Genomic DNA, 22,020 nt, shown 5'->3' with positions numbered 1-22,020 from the left:
GAAAGAGAAACGGAACACGCTCATAGTACTGTCTCTAGAGAAGAGATAAAGAATGTTCAACCCTGCACAGAGAGAAAAACTCTCCATATATAACTGCTGGGTAGCCCAAATCCTGAACCTGGGTGGCACAAGGGAAAAAACAGCCTCCACCCCCACACCATCCTGGAAGGAGTCAGCAGCCACAGCAGCAGCCCCACGGGGACGCACACTTTGGCCTTGTCTGCAGGAGTGGAAGCACACACCTCATTTCCAGAGCGCATCTCGCCTCCAACATTGGCCACGTGAATCCCGGATCCCGGGTGCCAACAGGGAAAAAATGGCCACCACCCTACATGATCCCAGCAGGGCGTTGGTGGTTGCAGAGGCGGGGCACAAGGTTCAGTTGCACAAGCACGCAGCTCATTTCTGGCAGTGCCCAGCATCTCGGGGAGCGGCAGTGCGAATCCTGGCAGGAGCGAAGAGAAACTGATCCCTCCCCCTATGCAATCTTGATCCTGGCTGGGGGCTGGGAGTTGGCTGCGGTGTCTGAGAGTCCGTGCACTTCGCCACCTGAAGTTCACCTCGCCTCTGCCTCTGGAGGAGCAGCACAAATCCCTGCTGACACCTAGAGAAACTGCTCCCTCCCACTATGAGATCCTGGCTAAGAAACCAGCTGCTAAAGCAAGTACATCTCATCAGTGGTAGCATCAAACTGCATGGACTAGGATTTTGAAACAAGGCGGACCTGGAAAATACGGCTTGGCTCAGCTGCGGCACAAGGGGATCAGACTCATTAGAGTGGCCTGCAGTGCTTAGTTCCAGTGGAGCTTGGGGTGCCGCTATTCTACTCTCTGCAGCCACCATGGCAGGTCCTCTGAGAGTAGCCCCCAAGACCTACTACAGGAAGCCATGTCTATCTGCGAGGAGAAGCTGCTGCTTCTTTTCCTTTTTTTTTTTAATACTTATTTTTTTATCATTCTTACCTTTTTTACTTTTTAAATTTTTTAAAAAAATTTAATCATTATTTTCCTTTTTCTTTACTACCTCTTCTTTTCCCATTCCCATCCAGATATATCCTCCTGTATCTGATCCTTGTCTCTCCCCTTAACTGGTTATACACTTTTAGACTGTCCATTGTCCTTTGTTGTCTCTGCCCCCCTTTACTTTTTAAAATTTTTTTCTTCTCTTCTTTTCTTCTCTTTCCTTTCCATTTTCTATTCTTCTTTCCTCCTTTTAATTTGTTTGTTTGTTTGATTTATCAGTGCATTGCATGCCTCTGTTCCATCTGTGTTTGTCTCTCTGTTTTCCGTCTAATGGCTACCACTAGAAACAAGCCAAAGTATGCATGACGACGAGTCCCAAATATCACTGCATAGGGAAATAAAATATTCAAAGGCACAAGAGACACTGAGAGACACCATTAAAAGAATATTTCCTGAAACGACAGGACTTGGATGGTCAATAAGCATACTTTAAGAGAGCAATACTAACAGGTGCAGAGTGCACAATGAGCTTTTTTAAACTGACAAGAGACAGAAAACTAGCCAAAATGACAAAACGAAGGAACTCTCCATGAAGAATCTCCAGGAAGAAGTCACAGCCACAGAACTGCTGAAAACAGATAAACAACATAACAGAACAAGAATTTTACAAACTTGTCTTAAATTAATCACTGGGGTAAAAGAAAAGCATCAGAGAAGCAACTGAGACAATGACTAGGGACTTTGAAAATAGGTTTGATGAGTTAAAAAAGGCTATAAATTACGTGAATAATAAAATGGAGGCAGCCACCTTTAGGATTGAAGAGGCAGAGAGAATAATACATGAATTAGAAGACATAGTTATAGCAAAAGAGGAAGCCGAAAAAAAAAAGAGACAAATTGATCCAGGAGCAAGAAAGGAGAATTCGAGACCTGAATCTCAAATACAATCAAATGGAACAACATCCCTATCATAGGAATTCCTGAAGAGGAAGACAGAGAGAAAGGTCCCGAAGGGATACTAGACCAAATTATAACTGGGAATTTCCCAAATCTGGGGAAAGAAACAGACATTCAAATTCAAGGGCACAAAGAATCCCCTTAAGATGTAATTTGAATCGACCTTTGGCATGACATATCATAGTGAAACTGGCAAAATATAAAGAGAGAATTCTGAAAGCAGCTAGGGAGAAAAGGGCTCTAACCAACAGAGGGAAACCTATCAAAGTGGTTACAGACCTATCTAATGAAACTAGGCAGGCCAGGAAGGAATGGCAGGAAATCTTCAATGTGATGAACAGAAAAAACATGCAGCCAAGATCCTTTATCCAGCAAGCCTGTCTCTCAAAATAGAAAAAGAGATAAAGGTGTTCCCGAATAAAAAAAAATGGAGAGAATTCATGACCACCAAACCAGCCCTCCAGGAAATCCTAAGAGGGACTCTATGAGGGAAGTGTTGCATAGAATACAAGGTGCCAGAGACACCACTATAAACATGAATTCTAGGGAGAACACAATGACTCTAAACCCACATTTTTCACTAATAATACTGAATATAAATGGACTGAATGCTCCAACCAAACAACACAGGGTAGCAGAATGGATCAAAAAACAAAATCCATCTATTTGCTGTCTACAAGAGACTCATTTTCGACCTGAAGATACCTTCAGGTTGAAAGTAAAGGGATGGAGAAATATCTGTCATACGACTGGAAGTCAAAAGAAAGCTGAAGTAGCCATACTTATATCAGACAAATTGGACTTTAAAGTCAAGGCAGTAACAAGAGATGAAGAAGGACATTATATAATAATTACAGGGTCTCTCCATCAGGAAGAGCTAACAGTTATAAACATCTATGCGCCAAATTCTGGAGTGCCCAAATACATAAAACAATTAATCACAGACAGAAACAATCTTATTGATAAGAAGGTGCTAATTGCAAGAGACTTTAATATTCTACCAACAGCAATGGATAGATCAACCATACAGAAAATCATTAAAGAAACAATGGACCTGAATGACACATTGGAACAGATTAAAGTGATAGATATATTTAGAACTCTGCATCTTGAAGTTAGGAAATTCACCTTCTTCTCGGGTGCACATGGTACATTCTCCAAGATAGATCACATACTGGGGCATAGAGCAGCCGTCCATAAGTATAAATGAATAGAGATCATGCCATGCACACTTTAAGATACAATGCTATGAAACTTGAAATGAACCACAGGAAAAAGTCTGGAAAACCTCCCAAAAAGTAGAGGTTAAAAGCCACCCTACTAAAGAATGATTGGGCTAATCACGCAATTAGAGAAGAAATTAAGAAATATATGGAAACCAATGAGAATGAAAATACAACAATCCAAAATCTCTGGGATGCAGCAAAGGCAGTCCTAAGAGGAAAGTATATTGCAATCCAGGCCTATTTCAACAAACTAGAAAAAGCGCAAATTCAAAATCTAACAGAGCACCTACAGGAACCAGAAGGGGAGCAGCAAGAGCACCCCAAACCCAGCAGAAGAAAAGAAATAATAAAGGTCAGGGCAGAAATAAACAATATATAATACAAAAAACCGGTCGAGCAGATCAATGAAGCTAAAAATTGGTTATTTGAAAAAAAAATTAACAAAATTGATAAACCTGTAGCCAGGCTCCTAGAAAGAAAAGAGGGAGCACCCAGATAGACAAAATCATGAATGAAAAAGGATCTATTACAACCAATCCCTTAGAAATACAATCAATCATCAGAGATTACTATGAAAAATTATATGCCAACAAGCTGGAAAACCTAGAAGAAATGGACAAATTCCTAAATGCACATGCACTACCAAAATACAAACAGGAAGAGAAAGAAAGCATGAATAGACTGATAACCAGTGAAATTGAATCCATTATCAGAAATCTCCCAATGAATAAGAGCCCTGGGCCAGATGGCTTCCCAGGGGAATTCTACCAGACATTTAAAACAGAGCTTATACCCATTTTCTCAAACTATTCCAAAAAATAGAAATAGAAGGAAAACTTCCAAACGCATTCTATGAGCCAGCATCACCTTGATACCCAAACCAAACAGAGGCCCAGCCAAAAAAGAGAACTACAGACCAATATCTTTAATGAATACAGATGCAAAAAATACTCAACAAGATACTGGCAAATCAAATTCAACAGCATATAAAAAAACTATCCATCATGACCAAGTGGGATTCATTCCTGGGTTACAGGGCTGGTTCACTATTCACCAACCCATTAATGTCATACATCACATTAACAAAAGAAAAGAAAAAAATCATATGATCCTGTCGATAGATGCAGATAAAGCATTTGACAAAATACAGCACCCTTTCTTAATAAAACCCCTTGAGAAAGTCAGAATAGAAGGAACTTACCTAAACATTATAAAAAGCAGTTTATGAAAAGCTCACAGCTAAAATCATCCTCCATGGGGAAAAACTGAGAGCTTTCCCCCTGAGATCAGGAACATGACAGGGGTGTCCACTCTCACCACTGTTGTATTGCATAGTGTTGGAAGTCCTAGCGTCAGCAATCAGACAACAAAAGGAAATAAAAGGCATCAGAATCGGCAAAGACCAAGTCAAACTTTCACTTTTCACACATGACATGATACTTTACATGGAAAACCCAGCAGACTCCACCAGAAGCCTTCTAGAACTGATCAATGAATTCAGTAAAGTTGCAGGGTACAAAATGAATGTACAAAAATCGGATGCATTCCTCTTCACCAATAATGAAGCAGCAGAAAGAGAAATCAAGAAACTGATCCCATTCACAACTGCACAAAAATCCATAAATACCTAGGAGTAAACCTAACCAAGGATGTAAAAGACCTATATGATGAAAACCATAGAAAACTTATGAAGGAGATTGAAGAAGACACCAAGAAATGGAATAATATTCCATGCTCTTCGATCAGAAGAATAAACATTGTGAAAATGTCATGACTACCCAAAGCAATCTACACATTCAATGCAATCTCCATCAAAACTGCTCCAGTGTTCTTCTCAAAGCGAGAGCAAACTATCCTCAAATTCGTATGGAACCACAAAAGACCCCAAATAGGCCAAAGTAATATTGAAGAAGAAGATCAAAACGGGACACATCACAATCCCAGACGTTAGCCTCTACTACAAAGCTGTCATTATCAAGACAGTATGGTGTTGGCACAAAAACAGACACATAGACCAATGGAATAGAATAGAGAACCCAGAACTGGGCCTACACATGTACAGCCAATTAATTTTTGACAAAGCAGGAAAGAGTATCCGATGAAAAAAAAAAATGCCTCTTTAGCAGGTGGTGCTGGGAGAACTGGACAGCAACATACAGAAGAATGAAACTAGACCACTTTCTTACACCATACACAAAAACAACTCAAATGGCTGAAGGACCTGAATGTGAGACAGGAAACCATCGAAACCCTTGAGGAGAAAGTAGGAAGCAACCTCCTTGACCTCAACCGCAACAATTTCCTACCCAACACATTCCCAAAGGCAAGGGAAATGAAAGCAAAACTGAACTCTTGGGACCTCATCAAGATGAAAAGCTTCTTCACTGCAAAGGAAACAATCAAGAAAACTAATAGGCAACCGACAGAATGGGAAAAGATGGTTACAAATGACATATCAGAGAAAGGGCTAGTATCGATATCTACAAGGAACACACCAAACTCCACACTCAAAAAACAAATAACCCACTGAAGAAATGGGCAGAAGACATGAACAGACACTTCTCCAAAGAGGACATCCAGATGGCCAACAGGCACATGAAACGATGCTCAACATCACTCATCATCAGGGAAGCACAAATCAAAACCACAGTGAGATACCACCTCACACCGGTCAGAGTGGCTAAAATGAACAAATCAAGAGACTATAGATTCTGGCGAGGGTGTTGAGGGACTGGCACCCTCCTACACTGTTGGTGGCTGAAGGACCTGAATGTGAGACAGGAAATGTAAACTGGTGTAGTCGCTCTGGAAAACAGTGTGGAGGTTCCTCAAAAAACTACTGATAGAACTCCCCTATGACCCAGCAATATTACTGCTAGTGTTTACCCAAGGGATACCGAAGTGCTGATGCATAGGGGCACATGTACCTCAATTTTCATAGCACTGTCAGCATTAGCCAAATCATGGAAAGAGCCTCAATGTCCATTACCTGATGAATGGATCAAGAAGATGTGTTATATATATACAATGGAATATTACAGGGCAATGAGAAGGAATGAAATCTGGCCATTTGTAGGAAAGGGGATGGACCTTGAGGGTGTCATGCTAAGCGAAATAAATCAGGCGGAGAAGGACAGATACCATATGTCGGCACTCATATGTCTAACAAGAGAACAAGAGAAACCTAATGGATAACCAGGGGGAGGGGAAGAGGGATAGAGAGTTGGGGAGAGAGAGGGACACAAAACTTGAGAGACTATTGAATACTGAAAATGAACCGAGGGTTGAAGGGGGAGGGGCATGGGGAAAAGTGGTGGTGGTAATGGAGGAGGGCACTTGTGGGGAAGAGCACTGGGTGTTATATGGAAACGAATTTGACAATACACTATTTAATAAAAATAAATAAAAGGAAGGCTATGCTACACATGTGCTATTTTACCTAATGCAGTGATGTGAGCAGCCATGGGGCTATCTGGGCTAGAAGTGGTATGGTTAAAGGGACAGCAAGTATAAAGGACCTGAGATAGGGTCTCGCTGGTATGTTAGGAAGCCAGAATAGTTAGCGGGCTAGAGAAATATGAGTGAGAAGAGAGAAACAGAGGCTGAGTGGTAGGTGAGTCAGTGATAAATACTGTAGGATTTTGTAGGTCCACGCAAATGCAGAATTTGGCTTCTACTATGAATAAAAAGAGAAACCAGTGGAAGGTTTGCAGAGAATGACATGACATTTTTAACAGCTGTATGCATATCCTTGACAAATATACATCACTTTTAGGCTGATTTATAAATGTATATAAATGTAACTGTGCTGTATACCTCATCCTACTTCTACTTTTGCTACTTAACGTTATTTCTGAAATCTACCCATGTTGTTATCTTTAATCTACCTTTTTACTTATGACTGCTGGGTAATATTTCATTGTGTACATGTGACACATTTTACCTATACATTCCTCCAGTGACAGAGGCTGGCATAGCTCCAGATTCTGTAACAGTCCTGTGATGAACTGCCAGAGTCCAGCTCCAGCAGGTCCAGGGATCCCTGAAGGATAGGCGGAGTTGGCAAAAGGCAGAGGGAATGAGAGAGCCACGAGTTTCTTTCTGATCACCAGGCATGCATCTCTGCACTGACCGGGGAGTCAGCCTTATTTATGAAAAAAACTTATGGGGCCAGCACAGACGTGGCATTTGCTTTAGACAATGATTTCTGATGATAAATGTTTTTTATATGAAAAATTTCCCAGAACATAGATTGGTAGAAGACTCGTGCATAATCTTTATCAACTGATTTAGGTAATTTAGATGCTTATCATATGGCGAAGGAAGGTATCTTCAGCATTCAAATACAAGACAATGTTTTTATCATAGTAAAGGCAAAAGTTAGTTCTTTGTGAGCAGGGTCAATGGCCTGTTTGCTTTAGGGGAAGTATAAGAAAATCAGGATTCTCAGGAAATGCAAATGTTTGCTCCCATAAACACAAAAGAAGTTCCTACAATAAGCTCCTTCACAAGGTGCAACTAGCATATTTTAGGATAAAGGGATAAGTCACTCCTGATCCCAGTCAACAAGGTGCCTTGGGGGTTGGTGTTCAAGTAAAAATAATTGAGTGGGGGTGGATATTGGTCACCATCTGATGGCAAGAGGCCTTGCAAACCTGCTTTACCTCACAAGGAGTTTTCTCAACTTAGTGAGTTCAGATATTGGCTCCCAACAATGAGCGTGCTCATATGAGCCTCCCTATAGACTCAGGGGAGAGTTTCCCTGGAGTGTATACGTCAGAGAGGGATTACAGGTTGGAAACATTGTGCTTCAGGATGGAGACCCCAGTTACACTCCCACCAGCACTGGGTGATATTTTGTGTCTTCTCATCAAATTCTTTTTTTAGTATAGTTTATTGTCAATTTGGTTTCCATATAACACCCAGTTCTCATCCTGACAAGTGCCCTCCTCCATGCTTATCACCCATTTTCCACTCTCCCCCTATCAAACCTAAGTTTGTTTTCAGTATTTAAGAGTCTCTTATGGTTTGCCTCCCTCCCTCTCCTTAACTATTTTTTCACCTTCCCCTCCTCCATAGTCCTCTGTTAAGTTTTTTCTGTTCCACATATGAGTGTAAATATATGGTATCTCCCTTTCTCTGCCTGATGTATTTTACTTAGCATAACATCCTCGAGTTCCATCCACGTTGCTACAAAGGGCCAGATTTCATTCTTTCTCATTGCCCTGTAGTATTTCATTGTATAGATAAACCACATCTTCTTGATCCATTTCTCAATTGATGGACATTTAGGCTCTTTCCATGATTTGGCTATTGTCAAAAGTGGTGCTGTGAACATTGGGGTACGTGTGCCCCTATTCATCAGCACTCCTGTATCCCTTGGGTAAATTTCTAGCAGTGGTATTCCTGGGTCATAGGAGAGTTCTACTGTTAATATTCTGAGGAACCTCCACACTGTTTTCCAAAGGGGCTGTATCAGTTTACATTCCCACCAACAGTGTAGGAGGGTGCCAGTCTCTCCACACCCTTGCCAGCATCTATAGTCTCTCGATTTGTTCATTTTATCCACTCTGGCCAGCGTGAGGTGGTATCTCAGTTGGTTTGATTTCTATTTCCTTGATGATAAGTGATGCTGAGCATCGTTTCATGTGCCTGTTGGCCATCTGGGTGCCCTTTATGGAGAAGGGTCTATTCATGTCTTCTGCCCATTTCTTCAGTGGGTTATTTGTTTTTCTGGTGTGGATTTTGGGGAGTTTCTTATAGATTTTGGATACTAGCCCTTTACCGGATATGTCATTTGCAACTATCGTTTCTCATTCTGTCGGGTGCCTATTAGTTTTCTTGATTGTTTCCTTTGCAGTGCAGAAGCATTTTATCTTGATGAGATCCCAATAGTTCATTTTTTGCTTTCATTTCCCTTGCCTTTGGGGATGTGTCGAGTAGGAAATTGCTGCGGTTCAGGTCAAGGAGGTTGTTTCCTACTTTCTCTTGGAGGGTTTTGATGGTTTCCTGTCTCACGTTCAGATCCTTCATCCATGTTGAGTTTATTTTTGTGTATGGTGTAAGAAAGAGGTCTACTTTCATTCCTCTGCATGTTTTTGTCCAGTTCTCCCAGCACCATCTGTTAAAGAGGTTGTCTTCCTTCCATTGGATATTCTTTCCTGCTTTGTCAAAGATTAATTGGCCATACATTTTTGGGTCCAATTCTAGATTCTCTATTCTATTCCATTGGTCCATGTGTCTGTTTTTGTGCCAATACCATACTGTCTTGATGATGACAGCTTTGTAGTAGAGGCTAACGTCTGGGATTGTGATGCCTCCCGATTTGGTTTTCTTCTTCAATATGACTTTGGCTCTTCGGTGTCTTTTGTGGTTCCATAGAAATGTTAAAATTGTTTGTTCTAGCTTTGAGATGAATGCTTGTGTTATTTTGAGTGGGATGACATTGAAAGTGTAGATTGCTTTGAGCAGTATTGACATTTTAATAATATTTATTCTTCTAATCCATGAGCATGGAATGTTTTCCATTTTTTGTGTCTTCTCCAATTTCCTTCATAAATATTCAATAGTTCTCGGCCTACAGATCTTTTACATCATTGGTTATGTTTATTCCTGTTACTTTATGGTTTTTGATGGAGTTTTGAGTGGGATCAGTTTCTTGATTTCTCTTTCTCTGCTTCATTATTGGTGTATAAAAATGCTACTTATTTCTGTATGTTGATATTGTACCCTGAGATTTTGCTAAATTCATGGGTCAGTTCTAGAAGGCGTCTGGTGGAGTCTATTGTGTTTTTCATGTAGAGTATCATGTCATCTGCAAAATGTAAAAGTTTGGCTTCAACTTTGCCAATTCTGATGATTTTATTTTCTTTTGTTTTCTGATTGCTGATGCTAGGACTTCCAGCACTATGTGAAACAACAGTGGTGAGAGTGGACACCCCTGTCGTGTTCCTGATCTCAGGGGGAAAGCTCTGTTTTCCCCCATTGAAGATGATATTAGCTGTGGGCTATTCATAAATGGCTTTTATGATGTTTAAGTACATTCCTTCTATCCCAACTTTCTCGAGGGTTTTTAATCAAGAAAGGATGCTGTATTTTGTCCAATGCTTTATCTGCATCTATCGACAGGATCATATGGTTTTTTTTCTTTTCTTTTGTTAACCTGATATATCATGTTGATTGTTTTGCAAATATTTAATCAGCCATGTAACCCAGGATCATGGTGGTTAATTCTTTTTATATGCTGTTGAATTAGAGTTGCTAGTAATTTGTTGTGGATTTTTACATCCATATTCATTAGGAATATTGGCCTGTAGTTCTCTTTTTTTGCTGGGTCTCTGTCTCGTTTGGGAATCAAAGTGATGCTGGCTTCTTAGAATGAGTCCGGAAGTTTTCCTTCCATTTCTGTTTTTTGGAGCATCTTGAGAAGAATGGCTATTAAGTCTGATTTAAATTTCTGGTAGAATTCCCAGGGAAGCCATCTGGTCCATGGCTCTTTTTGTTGGGAGAATTTGATAATTGATTCATTTTCTTCCCTAATTATGGGTAGGTTCAGATTTTCTATCTCTTTCCATTTGAAGTTTGGAAGGTGTGTGTTTGTTTAGGAATTTGTCCATTTCTTAGGTTGTCCAATTTGTTGGTATATAATTTTTCATAGTATTTCCTGATAATTGCTCATATTTTTTGAGGGATTAGTTGTAACCAATACATTTTTCATTCGTGATTTTGTCTATTTGGGTGCTCTCTCTTTTCTTTTTGGGAAGTCTGACTAGAGGTTTATCAATTTTGGGTTTTTTTCCAAAAAAACGACTCTTGGTTTCATTGATCTCCTCAACTGTTTTTTGGATTCTATATTGTTTATTTCTTCCCTGATCTTTATTATTTCTCTTCTTCTGCTGGGTTTGGGGTATTCTTGCTGCTCTGCTTCTAGTTCCTTTAGGTGCATTGTGAGATTTGGTATTTGCACTTTTTCTAGTTTCTTGAAATAGGCCTGGATTGCAATATATTTTCCTCTTAGGACTGTCTTTGCTGCATCCCAAAGAGTTTGAATTATTGTATTTTCATTTTCATTTGTTTCCATATACTTTTTAATTTCTTCTCTAATTGTCTGATTGGCTCATTCGTTCTTTATTATGGAGTTTTTTAACCTCCTTTCTCTTGGACGTTTTCCAGACTTTTTCTGGTGGTTGATTTTAAGTTTCAAAGCATTGTGATCTGAAAGTGTGCATGGTATGATCTTAATTCTTTTATGTTTTTTGAGGGCTGCTTTATGACCCAGGATGTGATCTATCTTGGATAATGTACCATGTGCACTTGAGAAGAAGGTGAATTCCATAGCTTCAGGATGCAGAGTTCTAAATATATCTCTCAAGTCCATTTGGTCCAATGTGTCATTCGGGTCCATTTTTTCTTTAGTGATTTTCTGTCTAGTTGATCTATCCATTGCTGTACATGGATTATTAAAGTCTCTGCAATTGGCACATTCTTATCAATAAGATTGTTTGTGTTTGTGATTGTTTTATGTATTTGGGTGATTCCGAATTTGGTGCATAGACATTTATAATTGTTAGGGATAGACCCTGTAATTACACGGTGCCCTTCTTCATCTCTTGTTACTGCCTTTACTTTAAAATCCACTTTGTTAGATATAAATATGGCTACTCCAGCTTCCTTCTGACTTTCAGTAGCATGATAGATATTTCTCCATCCTCTCACTTTCAATCTGAAGGTGTCCTCACATCTAAAATGAATCTCTTGTTGACAGCAAATAGTTGGATCTTTTTTTTTTCTATTCTAATACCCTATGTCTTTTGATTGGAGCATTCATTCCATTTACATTCAGTGTTATTGAAAAATAGGGGTTTAGAGTCATTGTGTTCTCTGTGAGATTCATGCTTATAGTGATGTCTCTGTTACTTTGTATTCCTTGCCACACTTCCCTCATAGATTCTCCCTTAGGATTTCTTATAGGGCTGGTTTAGTGGTGATGAATTCCATTAATTTTTGTTTATTTGGGAAAACCTTTATCTCTCCTTCTATTCTAAATGACAGGCTTGCTGGATAAAGGATTCTTGGCTGCCTATTTTTTCTGTTCATCACATTGAAGATTTCCTGCCATTCCTTTCTGGCCTGCCAAGTTTCAGTAGATAGGTATGCTACCAGCCTGATGTGTCTCCATTTGTATGTAAGGGCCCTTTTATCCCTAGCTGCCTTCAGAATTCTCTCTTTATTTTTGTATTTTGCCAGTTGCACTATGATATGTCATGCAGATGGTAGATTCAAGTTATGTCTGAGGGAGGCCTCTGTGTCTCTTGGATTTCAATGTCTGTTTTCTTCCCCAGATTGGGGAAGTTCTTGGCTATAATTTGTTCAAGTACCCCTTCAGCTCCTTTCTTTCTCTTTTTTTCTTATGAAATTCCTATGATAGGGATATGTTCCATTTGATTGCATCACTCAGTTCTCAAATTCTCCTTTCATGCTCCTGGATCAATTTAGCTTGCTTTTTATGGCTTCCTCTTTTTCTATAATTGTATCTTCTAATTCACCTTTTCCCCGTCTCTGCCTCTTCAATCCGTGGAAGGGCTGCCTCCATTTTGTTACGCACCTCATTTATAGCATTTTTTAATTCATCATAACTATTTTTAAGATCCATAATCTTTGTAGCAATAGCATCTCTGCTGTCTTCTATAACTTTTTCAAGCCCAGCGATTAGTTTTTGACTATTGTTTTAAATTCTTGGTCAGTTATGTTGTTTATTTGTTTATATCTGTTTTGACCAATTCTTTAACTGTAACTTCTTCCTGGAATGTCCTCTGAGGAGAATTCTTCCATTTCATCATTTTGGCTAGCTTTCCATCTCTTGCCAGTTTTTTTTTTAATAGTTTATTGTCAAATTGGTTTCCATATAACACCCATTGCTCTTCACCACAAGTGCCCTACCCCATTACCACCACCTCCCTTCCCCCTTCAACCGTCAGTTCGTTTTCAGAATTCAATAGTCTGTTTTAAAAGCTTGCTATGAACTCTGCATCTGTGAGTACTGCTATATTAAAGTTAGCTCCATAGACTGTCCAGGGCCTGTCCATTTGGGAAGTGTCCTTTTAACAGTGTCCCTTGGTCTCTTTTGTTGTGACTTTGGTTATTTTATTCTCCTATTCATAGTGATATTTGGGACTCTCCACCATGTGTACTTTGGTTTGTTTCTTGAGTGCTGGGAGCCGCACCGGCCTTCCTGGATGACACGGTCACAGTAAGGAAATGGTAGACGTAGCATAGCTCCTGCCACAGGGACAGAAGCTGGCATCTCCTTCTGTTAACTCATTGCTCATGTAAAATTAAGCCTGTTGCTATTGATTAGGCCTCACAATGTTCCAAATCAGACCGATATTCCCCAGATACCTCATGGGAGGAAGCATATTCCCACCTCTATGAAGGGGAAGTTAAACAAGGCACTGCAGATGTTTATCTAAAGATTCTTCTATTGAGTTTCACAAACTTAAGACGTGGAAATAAAGGGGGTTAAAGAACACAAAGATAATGTTTAACCTGGCCCGGAGATAGAAAGCCTAACTTAGGAAATAGAAACAAACAAGAGCCAGGCATAAGCTACTGCGCATACATATGCTAATTTGGTGCCCATTGTGAGGATAGGTAAGAGTAGTTACAACTTAAACTCCTATGCAAAGGCCGGCTCCTCTAGGGCGCCTATGGGGCTTACACCTTCAACATCAAAGAACAAGGTTGACAAAAGGTTTACTCACTAACCCTCACAAATGTATTCTTCCTCTTGTGAGCCAAATATAATGCCTCCTAGCCCTGTCTATGACTGAATTTTAGCATCATTGTTATAAAATGTGTTTGCTATCTGCTTCTCATTGAAAACATCCTGCTATCTTCTTAGTTGTAAGATTTACTACCAGGTTCAAACAAATGTGTATGTTATCTGCTTTTCACTGAGAATAGCCTGTTATCCTATGATGTGTAAGTTACCTCACTGTAATTAGAATAGTTCTGAAGAAATGCCTCTGTAAAACCTGTTTCTGCACCCTTTTCAAAGCATCTTTATCACTGAGAATTATTTGTCAAAATTCCACCTTTTGATGTCATAAGTCTATAAATAAAGGCCCAAGACCTGGTGAGAGAGGAGTGAATAGGGAGATACAGGAGATACAGGAGATATGGGGATAATAAGGAGAGAGGACTGGACCAATTAAGAAGCGTGAGTGTGTCTTCATTGCTCTCATCCGCTGCTACCCCTTCAGGGAGCCCTGGACCCACCGGAGCGGGCCTCCGGCATTGAGGTAGCCCTGGAAAGGAAAACAGACAGACAAACAAACGGGGGGAAAACATGCAAACACACAAACAAATCAGACAAAGAAGCAAGCAAAAAAAAGAAAAGAAAAGAAAAGAAAAGAAAAGAAAAAAATCCCCACAAAACAAAAATAACAAAAGACAAAGGACAGTCTAAAAGCATAAAACAGGAAATCCCAGTTACAAATAAGGAGCAGAGTGCAGGCAGTGCTGATGGAAGAGCATATACAAAGAAAGAAATGACATTGGTGGGGAGAAAGAGAAACTGAACATTGATGAGGCAGAGAGACTAAGAGGCTTAATTCAGATTGGGAAAAAGGAGAATATGGTAGGAGATGAGGAGAAAAAGAAATCCCAAACATAATGTTACCCAGAGAAACTATATAGCCTGATTATTTCAGAGAGAGAAAAGAAGGTAACAAAGGAGGTGTAGAACATGCATCAAGAGAATGTAAATATGCCTGTTTAAGCAAACTTATAACCAGAATAACCAGTCCAGAGGAGGGGAGAAATAAGAATGAGATAAGGGAGAATATATCTGAATAGCGAGAATCAATCTAGAGTTAATCATGGCAATGCGTCAGTGCTGATCTTGGGAGAGGGGCTGTCTGTTTCTGCAGCATCTGGCTCCCGTAAAAAAAAAAAAAAAAAAAAGCAGCTACCCAGGGCAGATGGGCGTTGTTTGGCGTAGGTGGGTCTCGCTTCCTCTGTGGGTCCTGCAGGCCACTCCCTGAGGCCCTGCCTTGGTGGTTGTGGGAACAAAAATGGCGCCCCCCCCCGCCCCCCCCGCCAGTCCCTTCTCGAAACCAGCATTGCAGATCATTCTCTTGGGTCCAATCTCACTGTGCCGTGGGCACAGCCAAGGTGCGCCATGTTCTATGTCCCACACCCAGCCATGTTTCAGGCTCCCACTCCGTGCACATTAAGAATACTGCCTAAAATATAATCCCACAAGCCAGGGCTCTTCCTAGCAGGGGTTCGAGCAGGGGACTGAGTAGGGGACCGGTTCCTCCTGATGCCGACTGCATCCCCTGCATACCGTCTATCCCAGAGGGAATTTCTGGGACTGGGGCATCTCTTTGAAAGCCCTATGGTTAGACATGGGATGATAGGATCCCTCTCTGTTCCAGGCCGAGTTTTTTCTCCTCCTTATACAGTTCTACAATTCCCTAGCCGCTCTTTCTCTTCCCTCTGTCTCTCCACAGAAGGGGCTTCCTCCCCTCCATGCCTCCATGTCCGGGCCCGTTTTTATCTTCCTCAGTTCGTAGTCACGCACCTATGAAGCTGTCTTCTTAGTGGACTCTGTCTCGCTTCCTCCCAGACTCCTGCTATTCAGAGTTTTCTGGCTTCAGCCAGTCCCTGTTTGAGAAATGCAGGCGGGAAGTACAGAACTCCCTACCTCTCTGCCGTCTTGCCTAAGACCTCATCAAGTTCTTATGTTGATCCTGTAAGGGAAGTGAAGTAAGGTTTCTTGTGGTTGAGGAAACCTGAGGCTTAGAGAGATGAAACAAATTATCCTGGTTTATATAGTGAAGTAGAAAAGCCAAGACTCAAATAAAAAATTTCTGTCATGATGTTTGTTGCCCTTAGCACTGCCCCTTCTAGGAATAACATGAGACATTCATAGGCAAAAAATATTTATGATGATGATGATGATGATGATGATGTTTGAGGCTTGAATTTTCTTGATGCCTAAACCAACCCAGTAAGCCTAGGACCTTCAAATGTTCAGCACCATGTAGGAGGGTGTCTAATTAGGGTACTTAACACTTCAAAGCAAAATATATGGACTAAAACTGTTTTCATTGTTTCATGAGGGTGCGCTAACAGGCTCAAATTTTAGTGGATGATTTTGGGGCTAGAAATTTTATAAAGACTAATTGATTTTCAAAGTTTGAATCATATTCCAATATTAATCATTATGTAGATCAGACTAATTACATATTGTTTTGTAGGCACTGAGCTAAGTACTATATAGGCATCATTTCTCTTATGACTCACAATTATCCTGTGAAGTACTTTTATTCTCATTTGACTGTTATTGAAACTAAAGCACCAAGAGGGTAACTAATTTTTCTGGAGTACCCGGTATAAGGTCGAGTTGTGATCTGAACCTGAACTGTGTACCAGCAGAGCCTTACTTCTTAGTGCCGCATTCCATGAAGGAAGCTTTCACAGTCTCTTCTCTTTGAGATTGAGGACAATTTCCTATCATTTGGGGGAGCTTTAGAGAAGGATATGGCTAGTGGACAAGATATCCAGAGGGACAGGATATGAACCTTGAAAATGTACCCCAGTGTCTTCATTATGACTCTCGCTATCCCCGAAGTGAGAGCCTCTGCCTTAGGGCATCCCGCCTACATTATGGGGCCGGAGCATGATGCCTTCAAAAAATTTCACAATTCTTTGTCACCTTGTGTGGCTTATACCTGCTATGAAAGATGTGCATCAAGGTTTCATCAGTTTGTTTTCCTTCACACTTTTCATTTTGCTTGCCTTCTACAAGGATGGTAATACAATTTATATCTACCTAAATCAGGATATACATATTGTTTGGCTATGAAGCATTTATCTCAAAGTCAGTTAAATAAGAATTCTGGATTATGTTCTCTTTCAGGTTTCCATTTTCAGTTTGTGTATTTGTTCAAGTATTTATTGAGCATTTAAGTCACACTTTGATAGAGGACACAGGCAGATAAGCTGGAATTCTGATACATTAGAATAAATGGCACATAGGGAAAGCCGGGTGCTGTGAGAGCACACAGGAAGGGCAGAATAAGGGTCAGGGAAGGGTCCTGGGAAAGCAACTTCTGAGCTGGAAACTAAAAGAAAGTGAAGGTTAGCTACGTGAAGGGACAAGAGAGCGTTAGAGACAGGTAACCAGGTGAGTGTGGAATTTCGCAGCTGGAGCAGGAACTGGGCAGGGGTTGAGGCTGGAGGAATCAGCACGGGTCAGATGATGAAAGAAGGAAAAACTATGAAGGAAGGGCAGTGGGAACTACTGAAGGGTTTGAAGCCTGAGTGTGGGTGGGGAACACATCCATGATTTTTACAGTGTAGAAAGATTCCATGAGTTAAGTATTGACTCCGTCTGTGTTGTGTGTTTGTTAGTAAATCAACTTTGAGACTGGTGGGTGGCAAATACGGAGTCTGGATGGATTTGTACACAGAAGCCTTTGACCCATAACATTAGGATTCCTTTTGATAATCTGTAGAGAAGACTTTTCAATTTTGACTTGATCTTACTGTCTTTAAAAACTTCTGACCACAATTCCTAAAATTCTCTCAAAACCAAAGCCTGAGTAGTGAGGACAGTAGAGGCTGCATGACTTTGTCTTCCCTGTTCTCCACTACTCATTCCTGGGGAATTTCTGTGAATTGTTCACCCAAAGTCTTGCTCCATTTGATGGAGGGGGCCCTTTGAATAGTAGCAGCAGATGACAAGGAAGGAGGAACCACTTGCAGGATTCTCTCATTAAGAAAGTGTATTTGGCATACTAAGACCATGGTTTGAGCGACTGAAAAATAACTATAGAGGAAAATTAATAGGGAGTTACAAGTACGTGTTTTAATATAAGCTCACAGAACAGGGCAGAGTTCTCCAGGTGGCTGGACGCTGACATCACAGATGGCCCAAGGTGTTTCTGGAGAAGGTGTTTTCAGTGAGGAGACTGCAGAAGTGAGCTCACCTTCTCTCCTGGAACCCAGAGAGGGAGGAGACAGAACAAATTGTTTTGGCTGTGAGCAACTGAGGTGGGTGGCCTACTTCTTTCCTTCCTAACCATCACAGTCTCATAACTGTGGAAGACAACTGTAGTGAGTTTTGCCTGGTTGCTTTGGGTGAAGTTTACTGAGTGTCAGAATTCACAAAATGGCCTTTCTGGCTCTTTTCCCTTAGTAGTGGACACTTGGTTGGTTTATACACCTGCTTCTCCAGTGTTTCCTCACCAGTCTGGTTTCTCTAGTTCTTGCATGGAGTTATATAGGCCTTGCCTCTTTCTCCCTCATTCTCTCTTCTCACTGCACCTTCTGTGGGACTAGATGGGTAAAGCAAACGGTTTGACTGTGCATTCCTTGCCATCAGTACAGCTAAATGGATCATGCAGAATAAACAGAAATGGGGCCATCTGATCTTGGGCACTGATTTGGGAGCAAAGAGTTTTAAGACAGTGGGACCAATATTTGTATTTTAAACTCAGATGATATTTAAGAAATGGTTCTGTAACTGCAAGAAGGCCCTCTAGTCCATGAATGAATGTGTCATAACTTATGCTCAAGCACCACGCACACATTCCATGTGAAAATTATTGTACGTGAAATTCATGCCCTGTTGTGTCCTACAGCTTAATTAGTCCATGAAGCTACATGAGTTCGATAAACTCAAATGGGATTTTGCCATGTGGTATGTAGAAAAGAGAACGTTGGGAGATATTTGACACTCTTGGGGTGGGGCAGGGTTGATTTTTAATGATCCTTTATTGTAATTTCTCTGATACTTGGGTTGCAACAGGTGATATGAGACTTCTGAGCTGCTTTTGTGAACTTTCATTAGTTGGTTGAACACCATTGTCCAGTTAATATTTATTGTTTACTTAGGCATTATGAAGAGCTGTCACATACCTGGTGAAATACAAAGCAGTAGCTTTGAAGCCTGAGTAACAGACCTCAGCAGACCCGGCACAACTTGGCTTCACTCAGCCTCACTGAACCTGCTCTGCTCCCTGGGCTTCCTACAGCTCTCTAATCCCGGATCCTCTTTGATTCCACCTAGAATGCTGCGCGAAGCACTTCATAGATTCTGTCAAAAACTGGTACGCAGACCTACCCTGAAGGCACCAGTGGCTGAGGATGACCAATGGAGAATACTGAACACTCTGGATTTGGTGACCCTGGGCGTGAGCCACACAATGGGTGTAGGTGTGTATGTCCTGGCTTGTGAGGTGGTCAGAAATCAAGCAGGACCATCTTTTGTGATTTGTGTTTTGTTGGCCGGGCTCTCTTCTATGTTGGCTGGGCTGTGCTCTGCAGAGTTTGCTGGCCGTGTTCCCCATTCTAGCTTTGGATATCTCTACACCTATGTCGCTATAGGTGAACTCTGGGCCTTCATCAGTGGCTGGAGCTATATCCTCTCCTACGTTGTTGGTATGACCACTGTGTTTAACAAATGGATATTAACTTTTGACAACCTGCGTGGGAACAGGTTCTCTCAGACTCTGCAAGAGAGCATCTCAGAGCACATTCCCCGTGTCATTACAGAGTCTGTAGAATTCTTTGTTCTGGGTTTTATGTTGTCCGTCATGCAATTCAGGAATATCTGGTATCCCAAGTCATTTTGGTTTTCCACAACTGCCAAAGTGGTCACATTGGTGAAACTTTTGGTTCTCAGTGTTGTCATCATCTCTGGCTTCATTAAGGGGGACCTGCACAACTGGAAACTCACAGAAGAGGACTATAGAATTGCTGGACTCAATGACACCTATATGTTGAGTCCTCTGGGCTCAGGAGGATTTATGCCTTTTGGCTTTGAAGGGATTCTCCGTGGAGCAGCTACCTGTTTCTATGCTTTTGTTGGTTTTGACTATAGTGTTACCAAAATTAAAAAAACCCAGAATCCCAGCATTCCATTCCCATGGGCATTTTGATTTCGCTGTTCATCTGCTTTTTGGTGTATTTTGGTGTCTCTTTAGCACTTACACTTATGGTGCCTTACTACCAGCTCCAACCTGGGAGCACCTTGCCTGAGGTATTTCTTCACTTTGGCTGGGTCCGTGCCTTCTATGTTGTAACTTTGGTATTCCTGTGCAATCTTTCTGCCAGCTTTCGGGGCTTATGGTTGCCGATACTTCGGGTGTTATTGTGGATGGGAAGGGATGGCCTCCTATTCCGTTTCTTTACTCGTATCATTTACCTCCGATACATTATTTTCATGACGTTTATGCCTGTTGGGATTGCTGCAGTCACTGTATTCTTCTTTGGAGTCACTGATATCCTAGACCTAGGGTCAGTTGGGTCCCTTATTTCTCATTCCTTGGTTGTGATTTGTGTCCTCATTGTCAGGTATCAACCTGAGAGGAGGAATGAGGAAAATGAAGCAGAGGCGCAGGAGGGGAATGGCCCTGCAGCAGAGAAGCTACTCTACAGGGGCTACTTTTCCCAGAAAGCGCCACCCCAACTCCACTCTCTGGCCGGGTTGTCTATGTTTGCGCCTCACTGCTTGGTGTGCTGATCATTCTTCTTTGCCTGGTGCTGTCCCAGTCACCAGTTCTGCTTTCTGGGGACCCAGTGTGGCTTTCAATGGCTGTGCTGCTCCTGGTGCTCATCACTGGGATCACTGGGGTCATCTGGAGACAGCCCCAGAGCTCCAGTCCCCTTCCCTTTAGGGTCCCTGCTCTGCCTCTCCTCCCACTACTGAGCATCTTTATGAATGTTTGCCTTATGATGCAGATGACAGCTGCCACCTGGGCCCTATTTGGTGTCTGGGTGCTGATTGGGTTTGCTATCTACTTTGCCCATGGGATCCAGTACAGCTGTTGCAGTAGCCCCATTTAAATTAGGTCCAAAATTGTAGAACTTGAACTCAGCTGTGTCGGTACATATTTGGTTTGACATTGTCACACCTGAATGCTGTCAGGTCTCCCTGCATAATAATGGAGTACTCTTGATCCCTCCTATGGGATGTTGGTGAGGGTTCACTAAGAGAGCTTTAATAGAGCTTAGTGTATATTGTGGAGTGAAGGATGTGTTGTGTTCGTTCTCCTTTTTTTTTTTTTTTTTTTGACATTTCTACTTGACTCGTGTCTGTAGTTGGTTACTTACTTTAAAATATTATTATTAAAAGAAACTAAAAAAACATTTTTTTTTATTTCATTGGTTAAATATCCAGTAGCTGTGGAGTGCCTGGCTGGCTCAGTCAGTAGAACATGCAATTCTTCACTCCGGGTGGTAACCTTGAGCTCCACATCTATAATGTGTGCATAGATCATCTTAAAATATAACCAGTAACAGAATTACTGGATCATAGGTACTTTTATTTTTGAGAAACCTCTATACTGTTTTCGATAGTGGTGGCACCAGCTGACATTCCCACTGACAGTATATGAGGGATTCTTTTTCTCCATATTCTGGACAATACTTGTTTATCTTGTCTATTTGATTTTAGCTATTCTGACAGATTCAAAGTGATATCTTATTGTAGCATTAATTCAGGTTTCCCTGTGATTAGTGATGGTGAACACCTTTCTAAGTGTCTGCTGGCCATCTGTATGTCTCCTTTGGAAAAATGTCTATTCAGTTTTTCTGCTCAATTTTTAAGTGGATTATTTGGGTTTTTTTATGTTGAGTTGTATAAGTTCTTTCTGTATTTTTGGTACTAGCCTCTTATTGGATATATCATTGACAAATATCTTCTCTTATTCAATAGGTTCCCTTTCTCTTTTGTTGCTGGTTCCTTTTCAGGGAAAAAACTTTTAAATACCATGAATTCAACAAGACATATGCACCCCTATGTTTACTGCATCATAATTTACAATAGCCAGGACATGGAAGCAACCCAAATGTCCCTTGAG

General features: G+C 41.1%; 1 pseudogene; it reads left to right on the top strand.

Annotated features, from left to right (window-relative positions):
* Positions 1-19,227: 19,227 nt before the first annotated feature.
* LOC115305271 lies at positions 19,228-21,004 on the top strand (annotated as a pseudogene).
* The last annotated feature ends 1,016 nt before the right edge of the window (positions 21,005-22,020 follow it).

This window comes from Suricata suricatta, chromosome 10 (genome assembly GCF_006229205.1).
Source record: "Suricata suricatta isolate VVHF042 chromosome 10, meerkat_22Aug2017_6uvM2_HiC, whole genome shotgun sequence".
Classification (NCBI taxonomy): Eukaryota; Metazoa; Chordata; class Mammalia; order Carnivora; family Herpestidae; genus Suricata; species Suricata suricatta.
Note: the sequence above shows the minus strand (reverse complement) of the source record. Positions and strands in the feature narration are given on the sequence as shown.